The sequence below is a fragment of the Benincasa hispida genome, chromosome 5 (assembly GCF_027475165.1).
Source record: "Benincasa hispida cultivar pf3 chromosome 5, pf3_genome.v1.1, whole genome shotgun sequence".
Classification (NCBI taxonomy): Eukaryota; Viridiplantae; Streptophyta; class Magnoliopsida; order Cucurbitales; family Cucurbitaceae; genus Benincasa; species Benincasa hispida.
Genome location: NC_143482.1, coordinates 16,180,337 through 16,205,702, shown reverse-complemented (window position 1 = coordinate 16,205,702; position 25,366 = coordinate 16,180,337).

The following is a 25,366-nucleotide window of genomic DNA, read 5'->3' as shown; positions in this document are numbered from 1 at the left end:
TAAAGGTATCGAGCACCATGAAGGTAGATATAAAAGTTGGGATCATAACCAAGGAAAAACAGATCATTTTGAGCCCAAAAAAAGTATCTAGGTCAAAAAAGAAATAAAAAAAGAATATTCCCCTAATAACCTAGTGACGCGATGCTGTGGGATGCTAGGCAAAGGAGTTGAATACACAATGTTGTGCAAGTTTGCAGTGTTGTGGTGCTTGATAGTTATCGAAAGGTGCTGTCTTATTCCACTTAATTTGGGCTTGTTCTATATTTTTACATGGTTATAATAACATTTTGTAGGTATCAAGCATCTAGAAGGTAGTATTGACTATTGAAGCTAAAACTGAACAACAAATCAAAATGGAGCTTTGAAAGCATCAACCGATGAAAATATGGCAATTACCAAAATGCCCCTAGGATAGCAGTGCTCATACCAATAACTGAACAAAAGCGAGAGTGCCACAACGCTGGTCGACACTATTGGATTTTTTGACCATCACCAATAAAGAGTTATAAATGTTATTCATTGACCGTCACCAATAAAGAGTTATAAATGTTAATTCAATAAATATTAATGTTTGTATTATTGTCGATTTTGTCTTAATAACCCTAGATTAAGTAAACTAACATCCAAGGTTGTCTTATGAGTCTTGAACTATATGTTGAGACTTACAGGGATCAATGTTCAAGATACAGTTTAAAGGGTGTATAGTATTGAGATAAGGTTGGATACCTTATCCTGGTAACACTAGGGATATGACCCACGTTATATTTGATACAAACGTAATGATCCAATGTATTCGTGTAGGTGGCACAAGAGTGGGTGTATCCTATGAAATGATGAGTTTGCATAGGACTAAACCGCGAAATAGTAATCACTATATGTAAGACCGTTGACGTTAGATTTCTATTTCAATAGGATGACCTAGGCGGTTTAGTCTAAATCCTGAGTGTATTATGAACTCCTATTCATGAAGGATTGCCCTTTGATTTGTATAGGTGAGGGTGGCCAGATCGCCGACCCAACATGCCTACCATTTTGGGGACAAGACCGAGTGGGGAGTTGGGAACATAATAATACAAGATGAAATTTACTTATTCCTGCCTTAAGGGTAAGTAGATAAGTGTTCCCTCAAATGGTAGCTCTGGGACTTAAACAAAAGGCTCTACCCTTTCATTGGTTCGAGAGGGTTTCTATTTATTTGTTGGACCATAAAAGGGTTGTTAATTAGAGGAGCACTAGTACTTAAAGAGTTAGAGGTAACTTAAGGGTAAAATGGTAATTTGACCAGGTTGGATATATGAACACTCGTGAATGACTAACTTGTTGGTATTGGCCTATATCTATGGACACGAAAATATATCTGTAGTGAGAAGAGTGCAGCTGTGGGTCTTTAGTAGAGTATTACCCACAATTAACGAATATTGATTAATTTGGTTAATGAGCTTAGCCAATTAATCTCATATTATTGGAGTTTCTGATCTACGGGTCCACCAGGTCCCCTCGTTAGCTCATTAGTGGATACTTAATGGGGATAAATTGAATTGTTCAAATTAATTTGAGGAAATTATATATTAATGTGATTAATAGATATAATTAATTATGGATATGATCTATAATTAGATTGGAAACTAACATTTGAATAAGATTCAAATTAACTAATTCAAGTGAACTAGATTCACGAAGAAGTAATTAATAGAAAGGTTTTGCACATATACATGCAATGTTTATGATAATTAAATATATTCATTAAATTGGATTCAATGTATAAATAGTTATTTAATTATTGTACAAATAAAATTAAATAAGTGTTATTTAATTAATTATGGAAAATAAAATATTAGGAAAAATGGCTTGGTCATTCTCTATATAAAGACCTACTTATGGCCCTTTAAAAACACAATACACACTCTCAAATAGAGAAAGACTGACAATATATAACAACCTAGTGTTATAATGCAGAATTTTCTCTAGGCCACAAAAGATAATCCTCTCTATTCTCTAAAACCCTTTTTTCCTTTCCCTCTCCTAATAGTTGGATACCACTTATCCCTCTATTGGAATCTTAGAGAATGACGAGGTTACTCTCGTGGTAATATTCGAGATTGTTTAACAAGTTGTTCGTGATCAAGATCGTTGGAGGATCCGTTCGTTGGAACTAGGAGAGGATTATTCGTGGCACTTGGGAATCTACAAAGGTAAGAATGGTTCTAAACATTTCCCTAAAGCATGCTAATTTATATGTTTATATTCTGTTTTAGTTTAATGATTATGTTTATGCAAAAATTGATTTGCAGGATGCAAGACGATCTCACGAGACGTTTCCTCTATGCAAGGGGATCCGATCCTCCATTCAATTGGTATTAGAGTCATTTCCTTGCATCTTCGTTCTTTGTATTTTTCGAAACAAAATCGTTTAGAGATGGGTTTCATATTATGCATTATGGAATGTTTGAATGTTTGTTTGCAAAAATGGATGTTTTCGATGTTAGTACTTGATCACTTTTTAATTTCAATAAATTGCAAGGGCCCATTGCATTTTTTTGGGCAATTTATTTCTTGCTTCAAGTCTGTAAGTCCGTGTTGATCGATAGAGCAATAGTTACTGAAGAGATCGGGAAGAAACGAAGGTGTTGGAGGCAAGTTCAGAGCCGAAAATGTGTAAAACAGAAGTGTTCTGTCGATCACAACATGGTAGGGTCGAGTTTACCGTCGCCCGTAAACCCTCGCTACACAAATATTTATAAATCATTGAATTAACCCCTTATAATAAATAGTAGTACAAGTAGCATGTCCGGGGTCGAACCACAGAGAGCCGATTTAGATTCCTCAAAAGTTGGAACTTGTAGGAAGTAACCACGCGGGGGGGGAGGGGGGGTGGTTGTGAAAAGTTGTGAAATAAAATTGCGAAAACGAAATGTGTGCAATGCAAACAAATGTGTGAATAATCAATCGAACAAAATACTTAGCTTGGGCATTTATAGTTAATTCATTCCACATCAATTCTATCATAGACTATTGAAAAGATGCGTGAGAATATTCGAATTAAAACTGAGCCTACTAGATTAGAATCCTAACTGGTAGTCCACAAAATCAAGTTAATTAACAGAAAAGCGAGAATCCTTAACCAATCAATCAATCAATCAACAGGCATTAAAATTTAAGACAAAGCTAAGCCAATTAATCAATTTCTATCATCTAACCAATTAATTGTGCGAGATTTATCTATGTTAGAAAGTAAATGCTTGCTAAATGGAATCCCAATTTAACACAACAAACTAACTTAACTAATGCTTCTAGGTGACTACTACCTAATGATTACAAGTTAAGGTCAATCAAAGCAATCAATTAAATATGCATAGATAATTTGTCAGATTATCCCATACATAAAAATTGAAGAATATGCTCAAGATAAAATCTCATAAATTCATAATAAACTCACAGAATTACAATAAAAGTCTCAAGAATCAAATTTGAACAAAATTAAACTAACTAATCCAAGCTAAGTTCTTACCCCTTTAGCCACGAAATATGTTCGAAATCAATAAAAAGCCTAAAGGGAAAGGAATTATTACATAATTTTGGTGAAAAGGGGAGCTAAAACAAGCCTGGAATAGAGTGGCGGCGCTCAAGATTAGTGTTTTAGCTCGTGCTGAGGTTGTTTTAGCTCATGCTGAGGTTGAATGTCCATAAAACCATGTAGCGTTGCAATGCTACCTATTCTTTCTAGAGCGTTGGAGGTCTAGTGTTGACGAAGAGCGCGACGATGGCGTTGGGCATCTCCAAAGCGTTCCAATGGTGCCCTGCATTCGAGCATTCTGTCCAATAGCATTGAGCTAACATTGGACTTAGGTTTAATTAGAGCGTTGCAACGCTTGGCGGGGCAACATCCGTCATTCCTTTGTCAATTGATCAATTTAGCTCTTAACTTCATCATTTTTAGTGCCTTTTTGTCCTAGACGCTTAATTCGACTGCTTATACACTCGAGTCCTAAAAAATAATCAACTCAACCAAATTAAGTAGCTAAACAACCCTAAGTTAAGTGGAAGAATATAGCACATTTTCAGTACTATCAAACACCCCCAACCTAATTCTTGATCATCCTCGAGCAAGTTAAAACAAGCAATTATACAAAAATAATCAGTTTGTCAAACTAGAATGTTCCTTACTTAAGCCTCAACAGTCAACTAGAATAAATTTCACAATCAATTAGGTAATCAAAAAGCATTCCACCATTTCAAGAATAGTTTGAAAATTCGTTTTAAAATTTGTTATGCATGTTCAAGCTCAAAGTTATTTATTTTGAACAAGAGCGAGCCCGGAATGGCCTTATGAATCTTCCATTTGTTTTTCCCCTACACTGGTTCAAAGGTTCCAAAATTAGTTTTCCTAAACTCAAAGTGATAATGACATCAAATTGGATCTGTCAAAATCTAATCATCCATTGCCCTTACTGCATCCTTTTCCTTCTCGTTGATTATTTATTTATTTATTTATTTTAAAGCTCAAGAGGAAACTTAATCTAGGAAACTAACTTTCGTTTTGGCTTGCCCACACGGGTGTTATGCGAGTCATCCAACTACAGGCCAATTTTCCTTCAAAAGTGCCTAAGCTTACTCATAGCCACCTCAGATTAATCATACCCTTGAAGAAGAGGAGTAGACCCCTAACATGCATAAATGAAAATTCTCCCCCTAACATGCATAAATGAAAATTCTCTCTTTTTTCTTTTTACTAGGTGATAGTGATATCAATTGACTACATCTCAAGCATGCATTATTAAATTGAACCGCAAAAAGACTAATATCTATCCCCAAGGCCTATCGGAATGACAACAAACTTATGGTCTCATAATTCAATTCTAAGCAAGCATACGGGGTCAAGATAGATATGCAAATGGCTTGGAGATGTGATAAAAAGAAAAGATTAAGCTGAATTGTTAAAAAAGAATTATGAAACCTTTTATCCAACCTATTCTAGTGCAAAAAAAAATTCATACGAGTGCGTCATAGACTAGTGAACGTAAGGAACAAAACAGTAAGACAAACGTAATCAAGCGAGCATTGTCGGAGCACAGTGCTCAAGGACCCTAAATAATATCACCAAATTAAAAAAAAATCAGCCCAAAAATCCAAACATCACACCCCCAACTTTTAAAACACACATTGTCCACAACTGATCCAAATAAAGCACGAGGGATCAGAATACTTTCTTGGACAATGGAGTGAAGGAAGGATGTAGGGTACTCGGCTCAACTCTTTTACTCACCAAAAATCCTAGCAAACAAGAATAATAGAAAGAATTAGGCTCAATAAAAAGAAAAATTACATAATTGAAATCTAACCCTAGAAAGAAAATAAATTTAAATTCTGGTTGCCTCCAGGTAGTGCAAATATTTATGGTCGGTTGCTCGACTGTGAAGGCTCAATTTCAGATGTAGACCGGCGAGTCCAACCAGTAGGTGATGTCAAAGCAGTTCAATGACTCACCATCGTGGAAGACCTTCAATTTGTGCCCATTAACTTTAATAACCTTCCATGTCTCAAGAATAATAATGTCTACTACACCATAAGCATAAACGTGAGAAACACTAAATCGTACAAGCCACTTAGACCGGAGTTAACCAAGCATAAATTTCAATCAAAAGTTATATAGAAGTACCTTTTGTCCTACCTTAAACTCCTTGGGTGCAATCATTTTGTCATGAAGGTTAATTGCTCTTTTCTTATAAATCAAAGAATTATCAAAGCACTCTAACCTGAGCCCTTCTAACTCCTGAAGCTGTAGAAGCTTGGCCTCCCCAGCTGCCTCTAAATCCTAGTTGCACTTTTTGATAGCCCAATATGCCTTCTGTTGGATTTCAACTAGAAGATGGCAAGCTTTCCCATAAACCATCTAGTAGGGAGACATCCCAATAGGAGTCTTGAATGTCGTCTAGTAAGCCCACAAAGCATCGTCAAGTCGGAGGCTCCAATCCTTCCTTTCTGTGTTGACCACCTTTTCCAAAATAGTCTTTACTTCCTTGTTGGAAACCTCTGCCTGCCCATTAGTTGGAGGGTGGTATAGGGTGGCAATACGATGTTGAACACCATACTTCTTCAACAAGGAGGCGATGACCCAATTGCAAAAGTGTGATCCTTGATCGCTGACGATTACTTTAGGGAAGCCAAACCTGCATAGAATATTAGTCTTCAAGAAACTTGCCTTTCCTTTCACCCATTTGGAAACATAATCCACTGCCAAAAAAATATATTTAAACCCACAAGAAGAATGAAAAGGTCCTATAAAGTCAATCCCCCATGCATCAAATGTTTCACATAAAAGGATAGGAAATTGTGGCATCTCATTCCTATAGGACAATCCTCTAGATTTCTGACACCATTCACACGTTTTACAGACAAAATATGCATCCCTAAATAATGTGTCCCAATATAAACCAGAATCTAAGACTTTTTTGGCAGTTCTCTTGAGACTGAAGTGTCCACCACATGCATGCTTATGACAAAATTATAGAATAGAAAAGAACTCGTCGTTAGGGACACACCTCTTAACTATTGATCTGAACAAAATTTCCACAGAATAGAGTCCTCCCAAACATAATACTTTGACTCACTTTTGATTTTATCCTGTTTATGTCTATTCATTCTATGATGGAACTTACAAGTGGTCAAGTAATTCACAATATCAGTGTGCCAGGGAGTCATGGAAATACTGTCTGCCTACATCAAAGTGTGGTCAGGGAAGTCTCCATCAGAATTGGGACAACCTCCATCAGCTACTATTCTGCTAAGGTGATCGACAACGGAATTTTCACATCCCTTCCTATCTTGAAGTCTCAGGTTAAACTCCTGGAGGAGAAGAACCCACCTCAGCAATCTGGGCTTGGACTCCTTCTTTGACATTAGATAGTGTAGAGCTGCATGATTAGAAAAGACAATAACTTCAGATCCTATAATATAAGAGCACAATTTTTCTAAAGCAAAAATTACTTCTTAAAACTTTCTTTCTGTTGTTGTGTAGCTACACTGAGCCGGGTTTAGGGTCTTTGAAGCATAGTATATGACGTGATGTTTCTTGTCAACCTTCTGCCCCAATAATGCTCCTATAGCATGGTCACTTGCATCACGCATAATCTCAAAAGGAAGATCCCAACAAGGAGCTTGAATGACCGGAGTACACGATAAGGCATTCTTTAGCACATCAATACTTCTCCTGCAATCATCATTGAAATAAAAGGCCACTTCCTTTTGAAGAAGAGAGATCATCTACTGAGCAATCTTACTAAAGTCTTTTATTAACCTGCGATAGAAACCTGCATGACCAAGAAACGAATGAACCTCCCCCACATTTGTGGGATAAGGGACTTAGCAATAACATCAACCTTGGCAGGGTTTACCTTTATGCCATGCTCCGATACTACATGTCTTAATACAATGCCACGTGAGGCTAAGAAATAACATTTTTCAAAATTAAGAACCATGTTAGACTCAATGCATCTTTTTAGCACCCTAAACAAATTATACAGACAATCAACAAACGAGCTCCATACATAGTAAAGTCATCATAAAAACCTCCATGCATTTTCCAATAAACTCAGAAAATATGGACATCATACAACACTGAAAGGTGCCAGGAGCATTACGTAGTCCAAATGGAATTCTTCTAAAAGAAAAGGTGCCATATGGACATGTAAAGGTCATCTTCTATTGGTCCTCCTAGTTAATCAGGATCTGATAGAAACCTGAAAACCCATTAAGGAAACAGAAGAAAGGCTTACCAGCTAACCTTTCAAGCATTTGATCAATAAATGGAATAGGGGAGTGGTCCTTTCTAGTTACAACATTTAATTTGCTAAGATCTTTACGAATCCTCCACCCATTCTGAACCCTAATAGGAACTAGATAACCCTCATCCTTTTTTACCACAACAATACCCGTTTTCTTAGGCACTATATGAATAGGACTAACCCACTCTCTATCAAGAATAGGATAGATAATACCTGCATCCAAGAGTTTGAAGACCTCTTTCATTTCTACCTCCTTCAAGACAGGATTCAGATATCGTTGGGGCTGTCAACAAGGCTTAGCTCCATTTTCCAAAGAAATTCGATGCATGCACACAGTAGAGCTAATACCTTTTATGTCGGCCAACGTCCATCCAATGGCCAGCTTGTATTTATGCAATACCTCAACCAACTGATTCTCTTGTTCCTAAGTCATGTTCTTTGAGATTATAACAGGCAAGGTCTCAGCTTCCCCCAGATAGGCATACATCAAGTGGTCTGAAGCTCCTTCAACTCTAATTTAGGTGCCTACAAAACAGAAGGAAGCACCTTGTCAGAAGATTCATCATCAGAATATGAGGGTATACCTACCGGCTCAGTCATAGACAAGGTAGCAAGCTCTCCAACGGAAATCAAATCTCCTGAGTCATCCTCATCGTCGTCATAGACGTCCCATATGACCTCATGCTCAAGAGAGTTAAAAAAATCAATCTGGCACAAAGAATTTATTTGCCCTATGGTGGAAGATTTCATAGCATTGAAAATATTAAACATAACTAACTCACCATCGAACTCCACAGACAAAGTACTGGATCAAGAGTTGATCTGAGATCTGATGATGGGAAAACTTGGCATAGGTTTTTTTTTAATCATTCCCAATATTCATGAAGGGTCTTCCCATCAAACTGTATGATGCTATATATATTTTTTCTGATACTAGCAGCTCGGAATGCTGGAAAGAACTTCTTCAAGAACTTCCTCTACAATTCTTCCTAGGATGTGATACTCCCAAGCGGAAGAATGTAGAGCCACTGCTTGGCATCTCCCTTCAATGAAAAGGGGAATGCCCTCATATTTATCCACTACTGGGACACCCCATTAGGCCTCATTCCATTGCACATCACATAGAATTACTTCAAATGTTTGTGCGAATCTTCGCCCTGTAGACCAGAAAATGCAGGAAGCAAGTGAATTAAGACAGATTTAAGATCAAAGTTACCTATCGTCTCAGGATAGGTAATGCACAGCGGCTGCTGAGTGAAGTCAGGTGTTGCAAACTCCTTGAGAGTATTTTCTCGTTCGGCCATTACTTGAAAATTCTCAGGAACGCTTTCTTGTCTGGATGTGTCCTCAACACGAATATCTCTATCAAGTGTAGGTTGTCTTCTCTCCCTTTTGATTCTTCGCTCCTCCCTAGAAATCTCTGCAAAATACAACTGTCTAGAACCTTTGGGAGTGTGGGTTATGCACCAAAAGAGAAAATCGATTAGCAAGGATTAACACTACAAGTTTCAAAAATCAAGGATTTTGTTGGCTCCCCAGCAGAGGCACCAATTTAGTAGGGTCAAGTTTATCGTCGACCGTAAAACCTCGCTACACAAATAATATTTATAAATCACCAAACTAAACCCTTATACTAACTAGTAATATGAGTAGCAAGTTCGAGGTCAAACCACAGAGAGCCGATTTCGATTCCTCAAAAGTTGGAACTTGTAGGAAGTAACCAGGAGGGAGGGGGAGGTGGTTTATGAACAACTGTGAAAACGAAAAGCGTGCAATGCAAACGACTGTGTGAATAATTATCGAACAAAATACTTAGCTTGAGTATTTACAGTTAATTCATTCCTTATCAATTCTATCATAGACTATTCAAAAGATGCATGAGAATATTCGAATTAAAACTTAGCCTACTCGACTAGAATCCTAACCAGTAGTCCAAAAAATCAAGTTAATTAACAGAAAAGCGAGAATCCTCAACCAATCAATCAATCAACAGGCATTAAGATTCAAGGCAAAGCTAAGCCAATTAATCAATTTTCATCATCTAACCAATTAATTGAGCGAGATTTATCTAAGTTAGAAAGTAAATGCCTGCTAAATGAAATCCCAATTTAACACGACAAACTAATTTAACTCGTGCTTCTAGGTGACAACGACCTAACAATTACAAATTAAGGCCAATCAAAGCAATTAATTAAATATGCATAGCTAATTTGTTAGTTTATCTAATACACGAAAGTTGAAGAATATGCTCAAGATAAAATCTCATAAATTTATAATAAACTTACAAAATTATTTCTTACCCCTTTAGTCATGAAACATGTTCGAAATCAATACAAAACCCAAAGGGAAAGGAATTATTACAGAATTTTTGTGAAAAAGGGAGCTAGAACAAGGCTGGAACAGAGTGGCGGCACTCAAGATCGGGTGTACTTTGTGTGTTGCAATCGGTTGATCCAAATTGTCCTTTTATAAAACTACCACAGCATCACAATGCTACGACGCAAATTGGCTGTGTTAGAGTATATTAGCATGCAGCAGAGAAAAATCAGAATCAATAAGCACTCTAATTATACTTAATTTGAGTTTAAAACATGCTTCAAAGTAACTATTACAAAAGAGGGTTTGCTGAACACAATATCTTTGATGAATTCACTTCAATACCAGTTGAGTTCCACATAAAAAAGCTTCAATCTACAAGTAGACCACCACAAAAATCTTATCTACTATTCTCTTGCAAGGATTGTATGGTGAAAACACTAAATTGAGTTGGATATTATAAAGATATGAAGAGGGTTTTGGTTTCTGCAGAGTTCTTCAAGAAGATCTTAAAAGCATGAAACATTATTCGGCCTAACACTTCAATTTATAAAGCTTTCATCATGCAAATTCAAAGCTTGTATGAAGGTCAACTCCTACTTCATGGAGAAAATGGAATTGGGTGAATAAGGTGTCTTGCACCATAGTGGAGATTTCCATTTGAGTTTTGTTTTCCAAAATAGTTTTTCCAAAAAAATGATTTCCAAAACCAATTTCTAAATTAAACTAATTTAATTTAATTTATTAGTTAATATATATATACATACAAATTCGTTCAATTAAATAATTTTTAAATAAAACTAATAAATTAATTTTTTTAATTAGTTTTGTTAATTTAATATCTAATATTAAATTAGTAAAAAATAATTCCTTCATATTGAAATTAATTTTATACAATTAATATTTAAATCATATTTTAAACATTAATCGATTCTCCAATTTTGTTTAATATCGATAAAATTAAACATTTCAGTTGTATCGAATACAATGAATAGAAACCCTAATTGAATTTGAACATTTCAAATTAAAAACCCTAATTTCAAATCTTATCTAGATTAATAAATTTACTAATCCAAATTACGAGCTAGTAGAGGGATCTTATGGACCTACAGGTTTGAGCTCCAACAACTTGTAATTAATTGGTTAAACTCTTTAAACCGAATTAATCACTATTCGTTAACTACCAAGACATTCCACTATAGCTCGATAGTTGTACTCTCCTCACTCTAGATATATTTATGTCCATTTTAACCATAATCAGTAAGTCAATTCTTCACAGGTCGTTCGTATTTACAGTTGGGTCAAAGATTACCGTTTTACCCCTGTAAATACATCTTGTTCCTTAAGCTCCCATTGAACCTCCATTCAACAATTGATTTATAGTCCAACTTATAAATGATAACCCTCTCTTCCCTGAGAGGTCGGGGCCTTGTTGTTCAAGAAAAGACATCAACGCTTAAGAGAACAACCCATCTGCTAATCCTAAATCGGGTAGGAGTGAATTTCATATTGCAAAGCTACGTCCCCAGCTATCTATCCAGTCTTATACCCAAAATAGGAGGCTTATTGAGCAGTGCTATTGGACTACTCTCAATTATAGATCAAAGGATAATCCCGAATAAACAAGAGCTCATAGTTAGCTCAGGATTAAGATCGAGTTACTTTAGGTCATTTGAGTTTGAGATAGTCAATTTTAACAGTAAACAGTTGTTATAAAGAAAAGTGACTATTTCAAGGTCCGGTCTTATGCAAACTCATTGTACAGGATGCCCCTACTCACATGTCTCTATATGAATGATTTTCGAAACACATAATTTGTATCAGTATACAAAATCGGCCGCATCCAAAGTATCACCAGGATGAGGTACCCAATCTCATTCGTATACTTGTAGACCATTTTGGCTACATATTAAAACTTCATCCAACTTTTATATTGTCATATAAAGTTAAAGTATTCATGTTATAGCCATGGATTCATTTATTGGATTTTCATAGAAGGATGTAATATCAATAGTAATTTATTGAATAATAAAAAACTCAACAGCATATTTATTGATAAATAAAATATGTTAGTAACATTTACAAACTACAAGTTTAGGACATTCCCAACAGGCCGAGCATCAGGTGCGCATTATAGCATTGCCTTGAGCTGTGTTGCGCGCGTTGAGGTTGAATGTCCGTAAAACCATGTAGCATTGCAATGCTTTGGGAGGGCGTTAAAACGCTGCCTATTCTATCCTAGAGCGTTGGAGGTACAGCATTGAAATGCGGTGCAACGGTGACGTTGGGCATCTCTGAAGCATTGCAACGCTGCCCTGCATCCAAGCATTCTATCTAATAGCGTTGAGCTAACGTTGGACATATGTTTAATGAGAGAATTGCAATGCTCAACAGGGCAACATCCTTCATTCCTTCGTCAATTGATCAATTTAGCTCATAACTTCATCATTTTAGCGCCTTTTTATCTTGGATGCATAATCTGACTGCTTGTTCACTCGAGTCCTACAAAATAATCAATTTAACTAAATTATGTAACTAAACAACCCTGAGCTGAGTAGAAGAAGATAGCATATTTCCAATGCTATCATAGCATCACGATGCTACTATCGTAGCGTTGCAACACTGGAAGGTAGAACGAAGTATTGCAGTCGCAACGCTAAGCTCTGAATTCTGATGGAGACATGGTGGTGCACGTGAGAAGAAAGCTACTGCTTGGTGTTTAACTTAATTCCTAATTGTATTTTTTATTTAATTATTAATTAATTAAATTAATATAATAGTTAAATTAATTAATTTTGTATTAGGGTGTCAAAATCAGTCCAATTTTCCTATTTAATTTAATTATGCATTGGATAGATGTTTTAGATTAATATTTGAATTCATATTATATATTGTATGTCATATAGATTCAAAAATACCTACCTTAGGATAAACATGTACATGCATCATAAATTACATATAAAGGGCTATATTTTATAGGTATATGATTGAATTAACATGCTCATGAATCATAATAAGTGTTATGTTAGTGATGTATGATTAACCTAAGTATGTCTATGTATCATACTATATATAAAATTATTATAATAAATAGTAGAATGATGTATGTGAATGCGCTATGATCTTATAGGTTTTAATAATTCGTTAAAATATAAAGAGTTATAGTTTTAATGAGATAGATTAAAATCTATAATCAAGAGTTGCATGCTAACATAGGTCCAAATTATTTTGAATAGTTTAAAATTAATTGAGCTAGACTTATGTTATTTCTAATAGGATTAGGAATAGGTTAATCTTTTTAATTTTTTTATAGGATTATAATGAATTTAAATAAAATTATAAATTAATTGCCCATAAGGGAACTTTGTCAAAGGAAGGTTTTGTCTAGGACGGGGTATTTAAGGTGACGAAAATGGATCACCTGTTGGGTTTTTATGTCCTAAAACCCGTGTTGTAAATAATAAAACTTATTCTAAAAATTCAATAAGTTTGTATTGAATATATATATTACTTATTAGAAATCCAATAAACTTAAAAAGACCCATGACTATTACATGAGTACTTGAACTTTATGTGGAGACATAAAAGTGGATCAGGTTCGAGTAAATAGTCAAAATGATCTATAGTATATGAATAAGATTGGGTGCCTTATTTCGGTACTACTATTGGATGCGGCATACTTTGTAGTTGTTACAAAGAGTTGTAAAGTCCTACAAACGAAGTGATCCTAATTCGTACATGTTATGACATGAGGAGTGGGGGCATCCATTGTGCAAATGGGTTTGTACAAAATCGGACCAAGAAATCAGTCACTCTTACTTTATAACGCTGTTTGCTATTTAAGACTGACTATTTCAAAGCGATGACCTAGGTAACTTGACTTTAATCCTGAGCTAACTATGAACTCCTGTTTATTCGAGATTATCCTTAGATTTGTATAGGTGAGGGTTGGCTCAACAACATCAGCTCAATAAAACTCCATTTCAGGGGTAAAACCAGGTAGATAGCTGGGGACATAGGGTGCAAGAAGAAATTCTACAAAATCCTACAGAATCTAATTGACGAGGGCACTGCATATAAAGAATCTAATTTAAATTTGAGCAAGTGCTAGAGCGCCGCTGGCTACCTTGAATGTAACTTAAGTCGATCAATAAGCCAGAGGCTGATGTAAGTTGATCAATAAGCTAGAGGTTGATATAAGCTGATGAACAAGTCATGGGATGATCCAAACAGATCGACAAGCGAAAGGACGATCTGAATCAATCAATTGACCAAAGATTGATCCAAGCTAATCAGCAAGATCAACAAGTCCAAATGACTTCTTAAGAAAACCATCAAGCCCAAAAACTGATCATCCAAGAAGATTAACAAACTTAAAGATTAAAATTTACTTTTCGAGAGAAATCATCAAAAGACTGTTTATTAGAGTTACTCATTATATTATACTGAAATCAATACAAATATGAATATCAAATTCATTGAATTAAATTTTTTCAAAAATCTCGTCAAGCATAAGCAAACTTCAATAGTGGAGCAAACAACCCCTTTGGGTTCCATTATATTTAAAACATATTTTACTTTAAAATATTTGAGGGACCCATTAGATTCAACATGCAAAGTTTAAGAACCAATTGCATACAAAAATAAAAGTCTAAAGATCTCTTAGACACAAAGTTAAAAACTCATAGCCAATAGGAGAAAAAATTAATTTAGTTTAAGGGTTATTTTGAAATAAAGAAAAATTAGTTAACTTATTTACAAATATAGCAAAACGTTAATATCTATTAGTGATAGACTGCGATAGTCCACGATAGACATCTAGTAGTGTCTATAGATGTATTTCACAATCTATCGCACACTGATAAGTGTCTATCATGATCTATCACTAATCGACAATGACATATTACTATATATACTTGAAAATATTTCAGCAGTTTTAGTATTTAAAATAATTACCTTTAGTTTAAATTGTCAATTTATGTATGATCTTAAATTTAATTATCAATTTGAGTTTTTTCTTTGGTAGAAACTAATCAATTTGTAAAATCCATGACTTGTCATGATATAAGATAAAAAAACATATAGATTTTTCACTATTACAGTTAATGATTAATAATTTGGTTTTTTTTGTTTTTCTTTAAGAAAACAGCACACTCATAATTACTTTTACTTTTTAAGACAAACTATATCTGCAACTGATTTTGTGTAAAAATTCATATTTATAAGTTTTAGGAAAATCAACTAACTAATTCAGATTTTCTACATGTTTCTTTTTTATTCTACGCAATTCTTAAAATTCATTAAAAAGAAAAAAAAGAAAAAAGTCAAACCATGTATAGCTTAGTTGTTAAAATATCAATTTCTTCACTGAAATTTTAAGTTAAATTAATTCTCTCCCTCAAATTTGTCAATTGTTTTCTCAAGTTTGTGCCGCCTTTAGACTTTTATTTTTATGTGTAATGGTTACTAAGTATTTAATAGGTCTTAATAAATTTAAAAAATGAGTTGATATTTGATATAAAATTAAAGTTTATGTATACGATAACACTACAATTTTAATTTTATATCTAATGGATCAATATATATATATTCTTTTTAAATGTCAAATTGTTCAAGGATATATCAGCTACAAAATTAAAAAATCAAAGAATCAATTGGACAAAAAATTGAAAGATTAAGGATTTATTAGACATTTTTAAAAGTCAAATGATCGGATGGACACTAAATTGAAAGTTTAAGTATTTATCAAACATATTTAAATGTTCTAGAATATATCAGATACAAAGTCGAAAGATTAATGACTTATTAAACATTTTTTAAGGTTTTAAATTAAATAGACACATATTATCACTATTTATCAAAGATAGACTGTACTAGACTACGATAAAAATCTACCTATGTTGGATAGATGTTTATGGCAGTCTATCACTAATAGAAAATAACATTTTGTAATATATGAAAATATTTTCAACAGTTTACTATTTAAAATAATTATTCTTTAAATAATAATAATTAAAAAAACTATTTCTTTTATTTTTAAAAATAATTAGATTTAAAAATCGGGAAAATTTTTAAAGCACTTCCACGAACTTAAATTTTATATATTAGCATATAAAGTTAATATTAATTCAAAATAGTTTTGAAAAATATTGACTAAAACATGACGCTTTGTTATAAAATACATTTATTTTGAATTCAAAGATGACATTTATCAGTTAAAAAAAAAAAAAGAAATCAACACATGAGATTATATTATGGTGTTTTCAGTCATTTTTTATTCATTTAATTTGAGAAAACAATATATATTTGAGTCAAGTCGTGCTCAAAGAATAATTAATGTTTGTATATGAATAGTAAATTTGACAAAGTATGAAAAGAAGACATAAGACACAATACTCTCTTCAATTCTTTTCCAAAATAATATTGATTTACAAAATTAGTAAATCAAACACTAATATTCCATTTTTTAGACCTTAATTATTATGTAAATCTAAATAGATACATTAATTATCTTAGATATTAAAATCTCATATATTTATATAGCTTTGTGCATATTTGGGAAAATAAGCTTAAAAAATTAGGCCAATATCCCAAACTTATTACTTTTGTAAAAATTGTAAGAAAATCAAATCCAACCCACATGATACACTACTGATATATACTTGACATTAGTGATATACATTTGATTCACTACTTATATGGACTTGATATCATTGGTACACTTGATACACTGCCGATGAGTTGATACACTACTTGATACACTTGATATACTATTGATACACGATTGAAATTGAAGAAGACTTAATTAGGCCAAAGTGAGATCAAATCTCATTCTCTAACGCTAAAAGAGCTTCAACACTAAATGAACTTGAATATGTCCTCAAACAACCACGATTGACATCATGAAAATTGAGGCAGTACTTACAATGAACACTATATCTTTGAGATCTGATGAGAGATTCTCTTGAAAACTATCCCTGCAATGTTTTCATCGATGTTGGACTTCTAGAGAAGGAAGGTGGAAGCGGTACAAATTGGTTCGACCATAACCAAAAACAAAAAATTCAAAATGTACAAGATTAAGATGGTGAGTACCGATCAAGATCCATCTTCAAAGACAACATCACAAGTCGGCATATCAGATTGGCTTTCGAATGAATTTGCAGAAGAAAAAACAAAGGAGAGGAATACAAATTCACATTTATAAATCTTGCTATATTTACAACATATGACATGCTTGTCAAATAGTGTTTTTAAATTGACACTCAATACAAAATTTTGTATTTAGTATCTATATCCATAAAGATTTATGAGCATTTTTTAGATAGAGCATTTTTTTTCATTATTTTATTATTTATATAATAGAATTATATATGTTGCTTGTCAAAGTTACCAAGAGAATACTTTGGAAGGTTCCGGGAAATGATTGATCTCAAAGTCTTTCACACATTTTTTTGTTTATTTATAAACTTTGTTTTTGCCCCAAGTTTCTCTAAGGCAGTATCCTCTCAGCACTCTTCTTCCATCTCAACTGCAAGTCCAATTGAGTTTCAAATTTGGTATGTTATTTGTTTTATAATCAATTTTTTCTTCACTTGTTCGTGTGTATCCGATAATATGAGATTTCATCTTAAAAAATAGCTTATATTATATTATTTTTTGGTTATGAATATTCATCAAATTATGAATGTTAAGATCTCGTTTCGTAACCATTTCGTTTTTTATTTTTGGTTTCTAAAAATTAAGCTTATTTCTTCCATATTTCTTACTATAATTTGCATATTTCAAGTACAATGGTTGAATTTTTTGCCAATTTCTAAAAAAAAAACTTTTTTTTTAAAAAAAATTAATTTTCAAAATTTGGTTTGATCTTTTATACCATTGGTAAAGGATACATAACAAAGAAAGAAATTTAGAGGTAGAAATAGTATCTATAGATTTAATTTTTTTAAAAAAAAATCCAAAAACAAAAAAATTATCAAACGGGGCTAAATAATTTCATAAAATAGCACTAAAAACTGGATAGAAAGATAGCAGAAAAGAATCACTGTTAAATTACTGATACCTAGTGTTATACTCAAATTATATTTTGAATTAGTATTGATATATTATTAATACATCAATATTATATTTGAAATAGATTTAGAATAAGTATTGATAGATTATTACTATATTAATTTAATATAGACCACATTTAGTAACCATTTAGATTTTTATTTTTTATTTTTAAAATTTACGCTTATTTTCTCTCAATTTTTCTTGCAAGAGTTTTCATCTTTTATAATCAAAGAGTTAAATTCTTTGACCGAATTTCAAAAACTATTTTTAAAAATATTTTCAAAATTTGGCTTTGTTTTTTCAAATATCAATGAAAACTAGTAACAAAGTTAGAAATTTAAAGTTGAAACAAGTTTATGTTCTTAATTTTCAAAAATTAAAAATCAAATGGTCATCGGGATACTAGTTAAATAATATTTTTTCTATTTTGTAAAAATATTTTCAACAATTGGACCAGATTATCAAAATTAAAAATAGAATTTTCATTGGTAAAATAATTCAAGTGAAGGGTAAAAATTGAATTTCAATAGTCCAAATGGTTAAAACAAAAAAAAAAAAAAAATCAAAAGTAAGTAATTTGGGCATGTGCGTGGTGACATGTCCAAAATCATTTTTCTTTCAAAATTGTGATGATGGAAATGATGAGAAAGTGATTTCCCTATCAATCACTTTGATATAATTTCAAGTGAATTTTATTATGTGATTGTGAGTGACTTTCATATAAAAATTCTCCTCCTTTTTCCCTTTATTTTGTCCTAAAATCTGTTTTTCTCTTTCTTTTTATAAATTTTGTCAATTCTATCTTTTTTTCTTCTTTCTCTTAAAGTATTTATAATGTTTACCTCTAATTTTATTCAATTTATTAAAAAATATTATTTTTCTCACTTCTTCTCTCTCCAATGGTTTTTAATTTATGAAGCACAGATATTTCATATGAGACAAAGAATTAGTATCAGACACGTATCGGATACGATACTTTCAGATACTTCCTAGATACGTATCTGACATGCGATTTGATGTATCTATACTTTTAGATACTTTTTATATACGTATCTGACATGCGATTTAACTTATCTATTTCTATGAGTACTTTTTTTTTTTTAAAAGAAAGGCAAATAACTCGTCTAATCTTTCCCAATCTAAAATTAGACAACCTATTTAAAAACTTACTACTTGAGTCCAAAACTAAAAGAAAAAAATAAATAAGTAACAGACCAAACCCTAAACTAGAATCATTTAATCCCCATATTCACATTTGAATCCCCACAAAGTTCATAAAAATATAAACCATTTGAACATTTTCAACCATAAGTTCTTCATTTATCTTCATACTTCTTCTTTGCAATATGAGTCACTTTTCTATTGCATTTTATTGACTATCGTACTTCAACATCTTAGATGTTACTTTTTTTGTATTGTATTTCAGTGTTTGTATTTTATTTTGTGCTATTGTTATTAACTTGTATGCTAAATTTATCTATATCCTAGATTTTTTTAAAGAAAAAAATGTATCTTCAATGTATCAGTATCCTCGTTTTTTAGAAATATATATAATAAATATATATATATATATATAATGACACATCCTTAGACATATCCATATCTTAGTTTTTTAGAAATTGACGAATTATCGTATCCAATCGTATTTGTATCATGTAGCCATATCTGTGTCTATGTTTCATAGTTTTTAACTCTCTTGATTTTTTCTCTCTCTAATTTTTATTTTTTTTTTAAATTCTTGAGTTTTCTTTTCTGTATTAAAAGTTATTTTCCATAAATTTTTGTCATTCTATTTTGTACATGTATGAAAACAAATATTAATATGATTTATTAAAAATTCACAAAACTAATCATAAATAGATAATTTAGCTCAAAACCACTTATTCTAAAAGTCAATCCCAAAACATTTCTTCACGTCCTTAAAAATTACTTTTAGTTTTGATTTAAAAAATCACTTTTAAAAATATAGAACCAAACATTAAAATGATTGTATGAAGATCATATTTAATAAATCAAATCATTTGTTAATAAAACAATTTTGTTAAAATTTTTATTTCTAAAAGTACTTTCAAACATGCCCGAAGTTGTTAGTTTCTTAGATAATTTGAGCAATTTTCCTTTTAGAATTTCTTGAAAATGGCTAGGTCTTAATTGCAAATGAAGGGATGGCTAGCTATTTGCATAAGTGCGCAAAAATTAGGTTAGGCATAGTAAAAAAATGCACATTGACCAAAAATTAGTATATGCAATTTTCAGCCTCAAAATTAAGAATTCAGATTCGACATCTGGTGGCCCTGATATTTTCCTACATCCTTTATGACCTTATTTTGTCATCCTTTGGCCTCAAGGGGTACCCATATTTTGGACGAGTGAGGAGATAGACTAATGTGGGTTCGGTGGATATCCCATACTCGCGCCGCCACTGCAGTCCATCCAGTCGGTCGGGCGTGGCGTGGCGTGGCATGGCGAGGCGTGTGTGTGTGATTATTAAATTTTAATAAAATTATTATTATTATTTTTATTTTTTTTAACTTTTTTCTTTTAAGCGAAAAAAAAGGAAAAGGTCTCCTGTTCGTGCTTCATCCACACGCAAGCGATTCGTCTGTGCACGTTCTAAGGCTCACTGCTTTTTCCGCTCCCTATTGTTCCACGCTGAAGGCCTATAAAAGGTGTGGCCTTCAGCAGTTCATAAACACAACTCATTTTTCACTTCATTCCATTTTTCCTCTTCTAACTCTTCTATTTTAGTTTTTCGAGCAGTAAGTTTAGAAAGGGTGTGTTTTGATCGATAACGGTGTATTTCTGATCAGATTTCTTTTGGGTGTTCTATCTTGGGGACGATGTGGCAATTTTCGGATCTGCTTGCACACTTGGGAAGAGCCACGAAATGTCTTAAAGAGAGCGAGCTCCGCGACTCAACCTATAACAAGTTTCTATTTTGCAGGTTTTGCTCTTTGCTTGACCGTTTACTGTTCATTGTTTTGAGGGTCCTACTGTTTCCAACAAGATGTGATCTTGGTTCATTCATGTCTCCTGCCTAAACTCGAGTCCTTACATGTCCACAAAATTTCGCTTGATTCATCCTCAAATCACATCTTACCAGGAGAAGTTCTGCTTTGATACCATCCATAACACCAAGGCTAAGATTTGGACTAGGATTCAAAATCCCAATACTTGAAGGTCTCGACATTCCTTTGTGTCATCTGCGACCTGACCATGTCATCCTTACTTGGTTTGAATGCTTCTAAGAATGAAAACTTTTCCCACAAATCAGTAGAGTCCTTTCAACGTGCCTTGTTATCACTCACATGCATCTTAGGAAAATTTCCAGGAGATCACCCAATCAGGGCTACTCCAAGCTTAGCATATTTAACTATGAAGTTCCAATGTTTGAGACACCAAAAAGAAAGGTGCACCTTGTTCGAATAGGTAGTGACATCATTTCTTTTAAGCCTTTCTTAATTATACTTTCATGTCCTTAGGATCCCTCTCATTTGGATGCAATCTTGGTTCATTCATGTCCCCTTTCTAAACTCTAGTCATTACGGTAAATATTATTGATATCATGATAAATTATTGATAATCTCTTGATTTATGAAGAATACAAGGTTAAATATAACAAAATATGGAATAAAAAAGAAAAGTCTAAAGATCTAGATTAACAACCTATAAATTAGCCTAAGATTAAGGATAACTCATAATATCAATATATGGCAACACCCTCCCTTAAAGTCAAGGTAGTATAGTAGATACCAACTTGAGTTATGAAGCAAATGAGTGAAAGGACTAGGTGACAAAGGAAGATATCAACAGGTTTCGATAGTAGAGATAGCTCATAGGATGAAAGTGTTTCTTTGGAGATGGTGATGAATAGATTGACAGCCATTTTTAATATGTTTCGTCCATTCATGCAATACATCATTGTGAACAATTTGGATAACACTGTGATTGTAACAATAAAGCATAGTAGCTAATTATTGAGGAAAATCTATATCTGTGAGAAGCCAACAAAGCCAAGTAGTTGGAAGTAGCAGCAACAAGAACACACTATTAAGATTCAATACTGGAACATGAAATAACAGCTTGCTTCTTACTTCACAATCAAATAAGAGAATCTTTCAAATATAAGCAATAACTTGTGGTAGAATGTCGATCATTGGGATCACCAACCCAAACAGCATTCGAGTCATTAGATAACACCAAGGATGACTGAGAAAAAAACTGAAGTCCATGATCAAGACTGCACTTAACAGATCGTAAAATGCAAGAATCTAAGATGTGATAATGTTTGTGTTCTGCTCGCCCATTTTGTTGGGATGTGTGACGGCACGAGCGTTGAACAATGATGCCTTGCTGGGTGAGAAAGGAGATAAGGCTTGAATCTTTATACCCCATGGCATTCTTTGTGCAAAGCATTTTAATAGTACGAGAAAATTGTGTTCGAATCATATTGATAAAGATAATGTAGACTTGAGACCAGGAATAATGATTTTTAAGAAAATATATCTATGTAAATCGAGAATAATCGTCAATGAATAAGAAAAAATAATTGTAGTCATTAATTGTTGGTGTAGGAGCAAGACCCTATATATCAGAATGAACTAGACCAGAAAATTTATAACAAAGAGATGATGAATTAAAAAAGATAAGGCAAGTAATTTTGCAAAGTTTACATTTTAAGCAGTCAAATGGATCAAATTTTGAATATTATTTAAATTTCCAAAAGAGACTAACTTGCAAAATTTTTTAGGAAAAAGCATGACTCAAGACAGATATAGAGATGAATAGAGATGTGGGAAGTTGAAGCGATGTGAGCACGAACAATTGTTCCAATTTGTGATACGTACTAGTGCAAATCCTGAACTCGACAACCATTAGAAGAAGAAAAAAAATTTAGACAAAGGTCACAAAGTTGGCCCATAGAAATAAGATTAAATTTTAAGTTAGCGACATGATAAGTATTTGGAAGAATAGAGTTGGTGTGACCACATTATCAATATGAAAAATAGACATACCAATTTTCATTTAGCAGCATGAATGACAGGAAGTGATGAAGCAGGAGTTGATAAAAACAGAAGCGAAATGTCAGAAATCATGTGATTACAACAAGCATAATCAAGAAGCCAAGGATTGCCGGATGTAACAGCAAGAGCAACATAATTGAAGAAGATTCTTTATTTAAGTAACTCTCGGAAGGTAGTAAGCGGAAACATAGTAGGAGAAGTACTGTTCAAGGAGGAGGCAACAAAAGTAATAAATGAGGAATCAAATTTAGATAAGCTCCTTGGTTGTGTAGATCTTCCTAAAGGGCAAGATGATCGAGTAGGAAAATTGTACAAAACATGACCCTGTTTGTAACAATACCTACACTTAGTCGTAAGACACTTAGAAAATTTATGACCTTGGAGACTACAATTTGTGTAAATGATAACATCATAAACTTTGGCTATTAAAAGTAATCAGGGAAGTGAATGAACCAAACCAAGCTTCAATGAACCAGTTGAGTCAATCAAATATTTGTACCAAAGTTGAAAACGAATCGGACCAAACTGGTTAAAACAAATCGAATCGGTTGAAACAAATCGAATCGAGGTTTTTTAAGCAATGCACAAACTTGTGGACAAAACTCCACAGATGAAAGTCAAGATCAATGGTGCCTGAATGAAAACTCGCAAACCGATTGACTGGATCAACGACAATGAAAACTCATTACATGAACGAAGAAAGATTAATGGTGTTGTGTGAATATGGGCAGTGTTAATAGGTTGGGATCTGGGCATCACTAGATCTGAGCTGAAACGACGAAGGACGAGGCAGATCTGGGGTGAGGATCTCTACAGATTTGGGCTGTGTGCATTTGGGCACACGGATACGGTCTCTCCAGAAATTCAAAGTTGAAATGAGTTTTTATGTTCTTAATTTTCAAAAACTAAAACCCGAATGGTTAACGAGACATTAGTTAAATAACATTTTTTTTTCTATTTTTGAAAATATTTTCAACAACCGAGCCAAGTTATTAAAACTAAAAGTAGAATTTTCATTAGTGAAATAATTCAACCCAAGGGTAAAAATAGAATTTTAGTAGCCTTGGTTAAAAAAGACATCTTTTCAAGAGTAAGTGATTTGGACATATCTCAGAATGAATTTAGAATTACCAAAATCTTTTTCGACATGTCCAAAATAATTCTTCTTCCAAAATTGTTAGAACATCGATCAATGGGACCACCAGCTCAATCAGCATGTATGTAACCAGATAACACAAAGGATGATTGAGAAGAAAACTAAAGTCCATGACCAAGAGTGCCTTTGACATATCGTAGAATGCAAGAATCTTAGATATGACAATGTTTGCGTTTTGCTTGTCCATTTTATTGGGATGTGTGATGGCAGAAGCATTGAACAATGGTGCCATGCTAGGTGAGAAAAGAGCTAAAGCTTGAATCCTTATACTCCATGACATTGTCTGTGCGAAGAATTTTAATAGTACGAGAAATTGAGTTTGAATCATATTGACAAAGACAATATAGATTTGAGACGAGGCAAAATAATTTTTAAGAAAATATATCTAAGTAAAGTGAGAATAATAATCAATAAATACGATAAAATAACTATAGTTATAATTATTGGGGTAGGAGCAAGACCCTATATATCAGAATTAATTAGATCAAAAAATTTATCACAGAGAGATGTTGAATAAGAAAAAGACAAGGCAGGTTGTTTTGTAAAGTTTACAATTCAAGTAGTCAAATGGATCAAATTTTAAAATATTATTTAAATTGCCAAAAGAAACTAAATTGCAATGTGTTTTTTAGAAAAAAGTATGATCCAAGACGAAGATACCATTGATATATAGCAGAATCAGCGACAAATGCAGAGATGGATAGAGAGGTAGAAAGCTGAAGAGATGTGAGCTCAAATAATCATCCCAATTTGTGATACGTACCAGTGAAAATCCTGAACCTTACAACCATTAGAAGAAAAAGAAACATTTAGGCGAAGGTCGTGAAGTTGGCTAATAGAAACAAGATTAAAGTTTAGTTAGGGACATGATAAGTATTGGGAAGAACTAAAGTAGGTGTGACCACATTACCAATATGAAAATTAACATACAATTTCCATTAGTGGCATGAATTGGGGGGAAGTGATGAAGCAGGAGTTGAGGAAGATAGAAGTGAAATGTCAGAGGTCATGTGATTGCAACAAGTAGAATC